The sequence below is a fragment of the Furipterus horrens genome, unplaced genomic scaffold, assembly GCF_987537825.1.
Source record: "Furipterus horrens unplaced genomic scaffold, mFurHor1.1.pri manual_scaffold_17, whole genome shotgun sequence".
Classification (NCBI taxonomy): domain Eukaryota; kingdom Metazoa; phylum Chordata; class Mammalia; order Chiroptera; family Furipteridae; genus Furipterus; species Furipterus horrens.
In genome coordinates this window covers 118,024,445-118,036,968 of record NW_028327187.1, presented here as the reverse complement: position 1 = coordinate 118,036,968, position 12,524 = coordinate 118,024,445, and positions in this window count along the sequence as shown.

The following is a 12,524-nucleotide window of genomic DNA, read 5'->3' as shown; positions in this document are numbered from 1 at the left end:
GGGGGAATGTGGCCTCCTCTTGAACTTGGACGGTCTTCCCATGATGATGTCACAGAGGTGACCAGGTCTCTGCATTTCTCTGCTCCCCATGGAGTCCACCTGGCTAAATAGGGTCCCCCATGTCTCCTCGAAGCTGTTTCCTCATTCACTCCTCAGCCCTGATAGTGTGGACATCATCCCGAGTGGGGACGTTGGTGGCTAAGCAAAGAAGGACCTCAAGGTGGACCAGTTCCATCATCATCTCTCTCTTGCCCCAGAATAACTGTTGACCCAGTGACCTCCTTCCAGTTCTTTAAACAATATATTTTAAATGTTGATTGATTTGAGAGAGAGAGAGAAGATGGATTGACTGCCTTCCATGCACGCCGCCACCGGGGATCGAACCCAGAACTTAGGAATGCTCCCTGACGGGAATTGTGCCGTGACCTTTTAGTGAATGGAAAGATGCTCCAACCAAATGCCCCCCACAGGCCAGGGCCCCACTTCCAGTCCTTAAGGTACATCAGCGTCTTTGTTTCTGTGCACCTACAATGGCTGCAGGAAGACCGCGAGGAAGCTTGATTCTACGAGAACGCAAACCCTCCTGTGAGAAGGAAGAGAAGCTGGTGCTTCTCATCACTTGGGTTCCAAACCACCGCATAGCCTTGCCTTCCAAAGGCACCCCGGTGAGGGGGGCGTACCCCAAGGTCACCTGAAGAGCGCTGTAGACATCCAGCGTAACTTGACCCAGGGCAAAGGCGCACGGCCCTGTCAAATCTTCCAGACAACCGCGCGTCATGGCCCGAGAACGCGAGGTTCCTCATCACTCCTCATTCAGGTAGAAACCTCCAAAAGAATCATCCGCGTTGTCCTCAAACCCATGAATGTGCAATATTTCTAAGGCAGCTATTATTATCGCCGGATGGCTGATTTTGTCTCCTTTCTCGTTTTGGGTATAATCCTGCCTCTATTTTCTCCCTTCATTTTACAGAATCGTCCCAGAGTCAGCACCCACCCCAACATCTTTGTTCTGCATTCCCTTTAAATTCTTATCCTCATTAGAAGCTCAGCCCGCTCGCTAACATCACGCCCTTTCAGCGGCTCCCAACCATTTAACACGGTCTCCTGTCTTGTTCCTGTTTTGCATCCAGCACCTGTCACATGAATAGTGTCTGATTGAATAGCACTTCTTTGAGCATGTGCCACCTTCAAGTTCCTTCAGACACTGAATCCAGATTTAATGATCACGGGGTCAGAAAGGATATTTGTAGTTGCCTTTCCTGGGTGACTGAATGGTTACAGAAATTAGTACTCGGTGACTTAAATCAAACGTTGCTAGTTGCAGCTTCAGTAGGGAGTTATGTCCGGTTCCGAGTTAAGTGCATTGGGCTTGGGAGAGTGTAGCGTCTGACTTTAAGAAAATTATGAAATAGAGGGGAGAAGGGTGTATTTCAACAGCACAACCACGGATGGAAGCCATGGGGAGAATAGTTAATAGAATAATGAATTAGACACTTTCGTCATTACAAGGGCCAGTGTATTTATCTAAAAGGGCAGACCTTTCGTTACAGACCTGTCATGGCATAAACATTTAACTCTGAAAACATCATGAGAAACGGACTTGGGGACCGTCTCACAGAAATGCTGCTGAGGGAGTCACAGAGAAAGGCATGCGGCAGAAAGACAGCAGGTTAGACTTTAAATACCAGGATATTCTCCCACTCCAGTAATTATGTTTCAGACCTCAGTGCTTCGGGGTTTGATTTGCAAGTTACATATGAAGCTCCAGTGTAGCCTCATTTGGAAAAAGGGTCTTTGCAGACGGGGGGGACGCGGCCCCCCGCCCAGGGACGCCTGGAGGCTCCGGAGCTGGGAGAGGTGGGAGGGACCCAGACCTTGTCCCATCCGCGATGGCCCTTCTCAGTCACTTGCAGGCTCGTAGCTGCAACCCCGGCACCTCCTGCCGACGGGATGTGTTTACGACGAGAGCAAAGCCCGGCTGGCGCCCTTCTATTCTCTGCGGCGACAGGCAATCTGCACCCCTAGAATCCGATGCCGAGCTCTCCTCAGAAAGGCTACAGACCCCCGCTGTTGGGGGCACGTGGAGGTGCTTCCGTGACCTTTTGTTAGCTTGCCAGGATGTGTCCCTTCTTCCCAACGGGTGACCGACGTGTGCGAAAAGCTTCCTGGAGGTCGGCGGTGACAGGGACTCAGCTCTTTGCCACCAACGGCCTCCTTGAGATATGTTTGCGCCATCGGAACAGAGAGGCTTGAAAAGGTTAATAAGCCATTGCTTTTACCACATGGGATTGTCTTCCTGTTCATCCTTGAGGTCTGTACACCAGGGAAGGGCGGACTAAATAAGTTAATTGTACCTTTTGAAAGGACAGTAAACAAATAAAAAGGCTACATTTTGAATATAGAGGCTCAAGTCTTGCCCTCTATAGCCGCCTTGCTTCATTTAAAAAGGTAACACTAAACTTTTATTTTATTAAAGATAAAATGCGTTTCATTTTTTAACCTGCGGTCCAAAGGTACCAAGTTCCAGCGATAAACTTACTTAAATTAGTTGTGACGAGCAGCCTCGTGATTATAGTAAATATTCTGTTGTATATTCGACAGCTGCTCATACACTAGATCTTCAGAGGTCGCGGTTTTCATCACAAGAAAAAAATGGTGATTATTTGTGGGGATGGATGTTAACTAGAGTCCTTGTGACGATTCTTTTACAATTTCTACAAGGATTGAATCGTTATGTTTTCCGCCTGAAAGTGATATAATGTCACATGTCCATCATAAGTCTATAAAAAAGGCACCCACGAAGTGCGTGGGTCAAGAAAAGGAACTTTTTTAGTGTTAACCTTTGCCACACCTCGTTAAGGTGCTGCCTTGTTTCCGTCACAGATACATCTGGGAAAAGGAGCAGGTGAAAGGTAACGGCCGTGAAGATCAAACCAAGCTCAGTGACACGCAATGCCCGTCATTCAATGCTTTGTGTTTGATAACCTTTCTGTCCATATGGCGGTGAGTGCGTTTCGCAGGCTTCAGACGGAGGGAGAAGAGGGATTTATATTCCACGCAGGTAATGGCCTCCCTGCACCCGGAAATATTGGACGGACCATCTGAGGAAATCAAACTCCAAAGCCGGACACCGAGGAGGAATAAGAATGACAGAGCTTGAGCAAAAGGGGGGAAAAAAATCCAGACACTTGCTTTTACAGGTGCGAGGAATCTTCCCTCTGTTCTGCACGTTTACGTGATGGCGCACAATGTATTCTCCCCGTTCTGCAGAAAAAGTGTGAGAAGCTGAACGGTTGGAATTTAACGGATAGCTTAAAATTTCTATTTTAAGAAATGCGAAGCCAACGGTATCGGGGCCACCATTTCTAGGTGTCCTCCAAAACAAGACTGTTAGCGTCTTCTAATTTTTTAAGTTTATTGATTTGATCGGTAGAAGAAGGCAGAGGAGAGAGAGAGACAGAGAGAGAGAGAGAGAGAGAGAGAGAGAGACATTGATTTGCTCTTCCACCCATTGATCCATCATTGGTTGATTCTTGCATGTGCCGTGACCGGGGATCGAACCCACACCCTTGTAGTCAGATGATGCTCTAACCCACTGAGCGACCCAGCCAGAGCTTCTTCTGATCTTTTTGCCAGTGGGTTAAAAAATGATCAGTGATGGTTCTGATCTCTTTTCCTTTAATTATGAGACACGGTTCTGGATCCTTTTGATCTATTTGTTGGCCCTTTGTCAGCTTCTGCCTTCATGTCGAGAAGCTAGGATGTTCTTGAAAGACGCTTGCAGAACGATGCTCAGTCTGCTCTGTTTCCCTGGCTGTGAGATTCAGAGCACGGCAGGGCTTTTCTGTTCATTCTGAACTCATCCCCCGGGGTGTGAGGGAGGGCTGAGCCCTCCCCCTCCCCCCCAGGCGCATCCATCCTTGACGAGCGGAAGGATGAGAGTCCCGGTGGGAAGCACCTGTGCACTACCGTCCAGCACGGTGGATACAGACCCTTTGGGGCTCATTCTGCACAGAGGGTAAAACACCCCAAAGGGTGGCCGCCCTGCAGGTCAGCTTCCCCAGGCTCGACGGCAGGATGGGAGCATCGTGACCTTGGCCGTGGGTCCCTCGTTTGCTTTCCTTGGCGTTTCTCCTGTGTGTGAGCATCTCGCCAGACTGGGCTCTCTCTCTCTCTCTCTCTGTCTTTGTCTGTCTGCCTGCCTGTCTGTCTGTCTGTCTGTCTGTCTCTCTCTCTCTCTCTCTCTCTCTCTCTCTCTCTCTCTCCCTCTCTCTCGCTCTCTCCAGGTCTGCTCACTGCATATTTGCGAATTCTCAAGGCAGCAGGTGTTGGGCCAAGACGCTGTTCCGGGCAAACCAAGCAATTAGGGGTGCAAAGAGAGACCTGTGCTCCCGCTAGGGGGGTTAAGTATCCTTTCTCTCTTCTTCCTTCGGGGCATCTCAGGAGCCTGCAGCACTTTTGTTTTGCAAAGTGATCCGACCCAGGGTGTTGGAGACAGGTGTTCCCCTGCCATCTGAAGAAGGCCCCCAACCCCCCGCCCGCCCGGAGAGACAGGTTTTCTTCATGCATCGCGTGCACCCGGGTGGCAGGTGCCGAAATGGGACCTGTTTCTCTCGCTGGGAACGTAATGCCTTGTCTTGGGCGCAGACAAAACAGAGCTGGTTTTCCTTTGGGCCTTTTCTTCTTCCTCCTTCAAAGGGCCGTTTGATGCTGGTTTCAGAAGAAGGGAGATCGGCGTGGTGTGTTTGATGTCAGGGCGCCCCGCGTCTCAGGGAAGTCCCACTTCCATCGTCGCTTAATCGTCCTTGTCACCGTGGCCCGGTGCTGGGTTTCTGAGGCCGTTATTCAGGAGGAGGCGCTGAGCAAACGGGCTAAGACCCCCTGTTCAGCTGAGCTTTACTCTAAAAACCCTGCCCTGGGTTTCCGCTTGTGGGGTTCCCTGCTAGGTAATGCTGGACGCAGGGACCCGTGGGAGGCTGTGGAGACGGGTCTCTCTCGCGCGTGTTAATTCACGCTCCTGCCAGGCCTAACGTTACTGCTATTCAACAGACGCGGAACCTGAAAACAGGGTCACGGTGGGATTTAGAAGCTCTCTCTTGTCCCTACGTGTCGTAAGGAGCAAAGCAGAATGTATCGGAGTTCGCATTTTTGTTACAGAGCCCCTGGGCTGCTCCAGTTGAAAACAAACCCACGGGCTCGTTAGTCAGGGGCCCGATTGCCGCCGCCAGAATTACAACTCTGAATACCAGAGTTTGGTGAAAACAAAAAGAATAGTTTATTTACACAGTTATATAGATTTGGTTATTTGCGGATTTCTGTTGTTAAGTCATATGTTCTTTAAAACACCCATGAACACATATCCTTGCCTCCCCCTACCAACCAGGCTAGTTTTAGAAAAGTTAGAGACACCGTTTCCCTCCTTTCCAAACACAGTCCGGCTTTACCAGTAGCTGCTGATCATTTGATTCTGATTGGGGAGACCTCGTCTGTGTTATGGGGTCCACCAGCTTTTAATCCAGAACCTCATGGATTCTCAGCCTCCTTGTAAACGGCATAGTGAGTCCTTTTGTAATCCGCACAGTCAGCCTCAGCCTTAGTCCAATTCGCACGGTCAGCCTGGCTAAAATGTCTGCCGCTTATTTTTAAATCCCTGACTACGTCCTCTGATGCAGTGGGTGCGGTGACCAGTTCTGACCATTCACAGAACCTCACGCAGGTTCTGTGTGCTTTCTCCACACCGTCCCCTGGTTCAAGTCCCCTCCCATCTACCTGAGGCTTTGGATGCATTAAAGCCATTTTGCATAAAAAAGACAGTAGCCACCAGCCTCAGGCATGTGGAGGCATTCTAAAAGCTGCTTCCTTTTTCCCATCCCCCAGCTGCAAACTCTGGGGACTTTTGGACTCCCCTGTTTCTGTAACATTTTGATCAGTATAATGCATACATACATGTATGTGTGTGCTGTGTCAGTGATACTATGTACACAAATACATATAGTACATATATTTGTATACTATATACAAATAGATACAATATACATCTACACTATATACAAATAGATATAGGATACAAACATATGCACATATATTTGCATACATATGTATACTTATATGCTCTATATTTGTATATTTGTATACAATGTTTATATATGAGATAGATTAATATATCTATTTGTACACAATCTTTATATAAGATATATATTTATATACTATATTTGTATACAATGCTTATATATAATATATATTTATATACTGTATCTATTTTCAGAGAAGGAAAACTCTGATTCCAAAAAACCTCCGCTGCCTTGCGGCATACCTCTTCAGGGGAAAGGCTAAGGGAGTAAACCCCGACAGAAAATCCGGAGCCGGAGTCCCTAAGGCGGTTTGACGTTGTAGTCAATACCGGCAACTCCTGCGGCGCACCTGAAGCCAAGCTGTATTGACTCCGTCTTTCCCTTGGACCCTTCAGCTGCGAAGAGAGGGGGGGTCTGCTGCATGGGCAACAGCAGACCCTCCATATCACCCTGCCCAGGCTCTGTAGCTTCAGTGTCATCGCAAGATGTCGATTCAACACGGGAGGAGACAGATGCCGTGTCACTCCCGAGTCGGACTGCACAGCCATTCTCGGCGGTGCAGATAGACTCTTAAGAAGCTACACCATCGTCTCTCGAGACGGACGGCTGCCGACGACGACTGTATCTATTTGTATACAATGTTTATATATGATATATATTTATATACTATATTTGTATACAATGTTTATATATGATATATATTTATATACTATATTCATATACTGTATTTGTATACATTGTATACAATGTTTATATATGATATACATTTATATACTATATTTGTATATATATGTTATCACTATACATTTGTATATCATATCTGTTTGTACGCCACATATATCATATACACACCCTATATATTTGTGTTATAATCTAGGTGAGATATACCATATTGTCTATCTATCGCAATAGAAATAATAATGAAGAAACAAACATCAGAATGAAATAAAATGCTGAGCACGTGTGTTTTTTCCTTCAGAGGGGCCCTGGCTCCGTCTCAGGCTCTTACACAGGTGATTCCGGGGATTCGCTGATAGAGGAGGTTTATTTTACTTCGAAAAGATCTCAGCGGGGCCCATGATGTTGTGGCGTCTCTCTTCCCGCTGCCTGTGCTGCCTCAGGCCCATGCCCTCTCCACCAGGAAGGCCTCCCGCTGGCTCCGGACAACTGACAGATGCGCGTGCAAGAGGCGTCCTAGCGGCCTTCGGGTCGGAAGATCCTTTAATCATTCCGTTTCTACAGGAGCGCCGGTTCTTGTCAGCTTCATTAGGACTAATTTCCTCTGGGAAATGTAGATGAACTTGTTGGACAAGAGCTAACAATCTCCCGTGAATGAGGCTGGGAAAATAAAAAGGAAGAAAGGAAAGAGGACTGCGTTGTGCCCGTCAAGGGAACCGCGGCTTCCTAAAATGCGCCCGGAAGCCAGGGGAAGCCTCTGTCCTTCTGCACGATATGGGGGAGACTATGAATTCAGTGGTACTTTTATGAATTCTGCCAGGGAACAGTGACATCGGCTGTTTTTCTGCCATTACGGCTTCCATTTATTTCTCTCTTTTCTTGTTTGTTTTCTTGTTCCTAGTTTTTCCTCCTTTTTCTTTGTCTTCCTTTCTGGATATGGAGGGTGCATAGATGATGGAAATATGGGTAAACAAAGGCAAACTCTAAACAAGGAATCCAGGACATGTTTTCAAGAATGGGTAGCAGAGACGCACCATGGCTGAAATGTCTTTTCCCCAAATGCAGACAGCTGGAGAAAACAGAACATAAATACGGGCTCTATACTGTCCCCAAGACACACCAGGTTGCACCCACCCTCATGTTAAACGTGCAGGAGAAACTTCTGACTTATGAAAGCCTAAGAAACCTGTAAGAACTGCAGGAGCCAGCTCTACCTGGGTGAAGGCCATGCAGGGCAGAGGTGGACTTTCGCATGACTGTTCTCCAATAGAATCAGGGCCGTGGTTTGTGTTTCTCTCCATCTGCCACCTTTAGGGGCGTAGTGAAGACGCCCCTGCTAGCCCACCTGAGTCTTTGAGTCTGAAGTTGTTGTTTTTTTGGTGATAAAAGAAAGGAGCCTTTATTCAGAAGCCATCACTGAAGCCTAGCAAGCCACAGCTTCAATCACGTAAGCCTCTCAGTCAAGGCTAAACTCTTAACACCTGGGTTCTCCTGGCTTTTCCTCTGTTCGTTTCTATGGGGTTAGTGCACCAACTAAAAGAACGTAAGATATAAAAGCTACATAATTCTGGACAAATGGGAGGCTTCTGCCTCAGAACCTGTGCCCCCAAGAATAAACCTGCCCCCCTCTGCCAGCCCAGCCCACCAGCCCAGGAGCCAGGAAAAGCTCCACGTCTGATGTTCCTAAAGGAAGCTGATCACATGGGCCGATACTTTGAGACCAGCCGTGGTAGAGACACAGCCCGGTGACGAAATGTCGTGTTTCACGTCAGCGTGCCAACAGCGGGGTTCACCTTGTCCCCTGCCTCCCACCTGAAGAACAACGTCTCCCCTGGCAGCCTTGTAAGATTCGCTTTCATAGGACATTCGTCTTCAGAGTTTGACTCGGCATCACTGTCTGGCCTGAAGAGCTGAGGGAGGAGAGGAGCAGGTGTTCTGCGTGATATTGACTCAAAAACACCCATCGGATGAAGGAGAGACTTCTCCCTCCCATCGCAAATCAGCAAGGCTTCCGCCAGAGTCCTAACATGTGGATGCAAACGGGAAAAATAGGAGAGAAAAAAGATATTGTCCAAAACACACACGTTTGGAAAGAGCGGATGAAGTTGGCGGTTGGCTTCCGAAGAAACTCTGTGGCACTGCACAGGGATGTGCCATGACGTTGGCCCGGGGGGCTCTTGCATGGGAGGCGGGCACTAGGTTCATCAGGCAGATCACTTCGTATGTTATACACATGTCTAACCACAACAGTGTGCCCCTGAAACTAATATAGCATTGAACATCAAAAGTAATTGAAGATGTAGAAATTAAAATTGAAAAAAAACAAAAAACAAAAAACCACGAGAAGCAAGCGCTAGATACAAGAAGAATACAATTTGAAATTTAAAGTGAGTGCCGTCAGGAACTCCTAGGAGAAACTCACCCCAACGCGATTTGATATCAACATACACGGAAACCGAAAGATATCATAAAAACAAATCAAAATAAATGGTTCTGGAGAAGGTCCCAGCTTATCCTACTGAGGATCTCTACGGTTTAAAATCTAAAATAGAGAAGAGTATTTTTCTTTCTCTTAACCTGTTTCTAACAAGAAGAGGAAAGCAATAAGGTGAAGGTATTAGCTCTGCACTTGGACGCAACCAGATCTGAAATCCAGTCCCACCATTTCAGGTGTGTGACTGGGACCATGAAGAAAACTCCTCCAACCATTCTCCGTGTGAAATCAGGGGACGATATTTCCATGCTCATGAAGCCATGGGGATTCCATGTTATATGCGTGGAATACATTCACCGAGTGGGTCTGCTGCATGGGCAACAGCAGACCCTCCATATCACCCTGCCCAGGCTCTGTAGCTTCAGCTTCACTGGAGAGGACACTCCAGCGTCATCGTAAGATGTCGATTCGACACGGGGGGAGACAGATACCGTGTCACTCCCGAGTCGGACTGCACAGCCATTCTCGGCGGTGCAGATAGACTCTTAAGAAGCTACACCATCGTCTCTCGAGACGGACGGCTGCCGACGACGATGACATTCACCGAGAGATGCGTGTGACTGGGCAAATCAAAAGATTCCTTGTGAGATAGGAAGTCTTCTCAGCTCTCAAAATCAGAAACCAACCCAAAGAAACACTAGCTGTGCTAAAAATAAAATAAAAGTCAAGAAACTCGTGGTCTCCTGAATGCACTCCCTTCTTCATTACTTCTCCTTGTCACTATCATAGAAGACGGAGAACATCCGGGGGAATAAATATCGGGAGTTTTTGCGTTATTCCGTGAGGATCTTCTGACTCACGGTGAGACCTAGCAACAGTGTCTGAGAAAGGGTTGCGGGTGTGTTTAGGGGAAACAGAATTTAAAATCATATTGATTTTTTTTGCTTCTAATTACATTCTTTCCTCTTGGATTCTTATCGGTAAGTCAATTCTATAAACCTTACAGATGGCGGACCATAAAAAAAAAAAAAAAAAAAAGAACAGTAACAGAAGTGGAGCATTAAGAGAATCAATAGATGATAAAATTAAACTCCAGAAATCTACTTCGAGGTTAAAATGACTTGGCGGTATTGGTTTTTTTCTTCTGTAGACAGAAAACATGCGTTTTCTGTTTCATAGACCGTTTCCTTTCCAACCATCGCCGAGCACTCAGGCCTCAACTGTGAACTATTTCAGTTTAATCTTTGTTATTGTTCCCTGTTCATGCACTTCCCCGGCCTGGACGTCCCGCAAGTGGACTCTTGTACGTCGGACGCGGCTGCAGAATGCCGTTGGGACGCGGGGGCTGGACGTGGAACGGGCAAACATGACACACGGCCCGTGGAGGCATAAAGGCGCGCTGTGGCGCATGCTGGGGTCTCCCTCACTTCTTCTGCACGGCCTTCAGCGCATCCTGCCTGCAGAAGTGGGGGGAGGGCATCCTGGCAGGGTTTTAACAAGCCTCTCGTTTTCAAGAAAATCACGCGTGGATCCAGGGAGAGACTCCAGGCGAAAAACCAAAAAACAATAGAAAAATTCAAGCAAAAACAGTTTCGCTGCGGACGCCAAATTGCTCCAAATGGCAGACGCGATGTTGAGCGAAATCATTTGGAAGCCGCCTTTGTCAGTGAGAAACCAAGAGGGAAGAAGAACAAAAGAAGCCCAAAGAAAATTCTAGTCGTTTCACGATGAACACTGCAGTTTGGGGACAGGCGTCCCATTCTTTCCCGGTGCGTTTTTGATGGCTACGCAGCTGGCCTCCCAAAAAGCCAGGGAAATCGTGGGGGCCAGAATGACTCATGCCGTATGCCACCATTGTTCTGAGTTTGGGGGAAAAAATCAAAAATGAAAAAAGAAAAAGACACGCGGGCTGCTTCCACATCTCAGCTCTTGTAAGTAATGCTGCAGTAAACATGGGGGTGCCGGTACTGGTTCAGATCTGTGTTTCGGGCTTCTGTGGCTATATTCCCGGACGTGGCATCCCTGGGTCAAAAGGGGTTCTATGTTTAATGTTTTGGAAAAGCTCTGCACTGTTTTCCACAGGGCACGAGGGTTCCCCTTTCTCAGCATCCTCGCCTGCCGGCACGTGTTTGTTGATGTGTTGATGACGGCCATTCTAACCGGCGGGAGGTGGTATCTCACGGCGGTTTTAATTTCCATCTCTGATGGCGCGTGACCTTCAGCATCACGTCCCATGTCCAGTGGCTGTCAGCGAAATGGAGACAGAGAGCAGGCTGGCAACTGTGTGTATGAGTTGGGGGCCAGTTTGGGGACGTGGTGGGAGGGGAGAGGGATGGAGCAAAGAAGAAGAAAAAACAGAAAAATCTCATGGACGTCGCCGTGTGGTGACCGCAGGGAGCAGGGAGAAGAGGGGAAGGTGACGATACACCGTCAGGGACAGGGGCTGAGCTGCAGAACTGGGCACCTCACACCTGCCTAGGTTTGTTAACCAGCGCCATCCCGAGACATTTAATAAAAAAGCAAAAAAAAAAAAATAATAATAATAGAAATAAAGAAGAGAAAAAGAAGCAACAGCCCAGCTAAGCTGGCAGCTGGGGGCACGGAGGGGTGGCCAAGACCAGGAGGGGCAGACCTGTCTGCATGGAAGAGCTGCCCAGACAGCAGCTGCCACAGTGTCGGGGTGGGTGGGGTCCCCCGGCAGCCTTGACCCACCATCCCACTCTCAGATCCTTCACGGATTCTGTAACCAAGTCCCCGCTCGCTGGGAGCAGACCTTGTCCAGCACGCGTGTCATTGGGGACTGCATTTCCATGTTCTGCCTGGAGCGTTGGTGGCCCCCCCATGCCCCCAGCCAGGGCACAGGAGGGAAAACAGTGGGATTTCCTGTCACCCTGGGCTGGCGGCTTAAAAGGACACCTTCATGGGGAGAGGCAGAGAGGACATGTCGTCCCTACTGAACATGTAACCCTCCTGGCCGAGTCCCTTCGGGCACCATTGCGCTATCATTCCCTAGTGCGCTGTGCGTTCATGGAACAAAGGGAGACACACATCCCTGCTCGTGAGCTTCAGAAGTGGAGGCTGAAATGTTTGCAATAAGACCATTTCCTTCCTCTCTCCCCCGTTTGCATGAGGACCAGAAAAACCCTGCCGTGGGCAAGTCGGGGTGTCTGTGACCTACGCGCTCCTGGGGACTGTCAAATAGTTAACGCGGACCACGCGGAGAGCGGGAAGAAAGACTGATAAATGCGCCACGGCTTCAGTGATTTTAATTAAAACATTTGTCATGCCGCAGACTAATTAGTGATTACATAAGAAAGTCATTACGCCGCGCCGAGGAAACA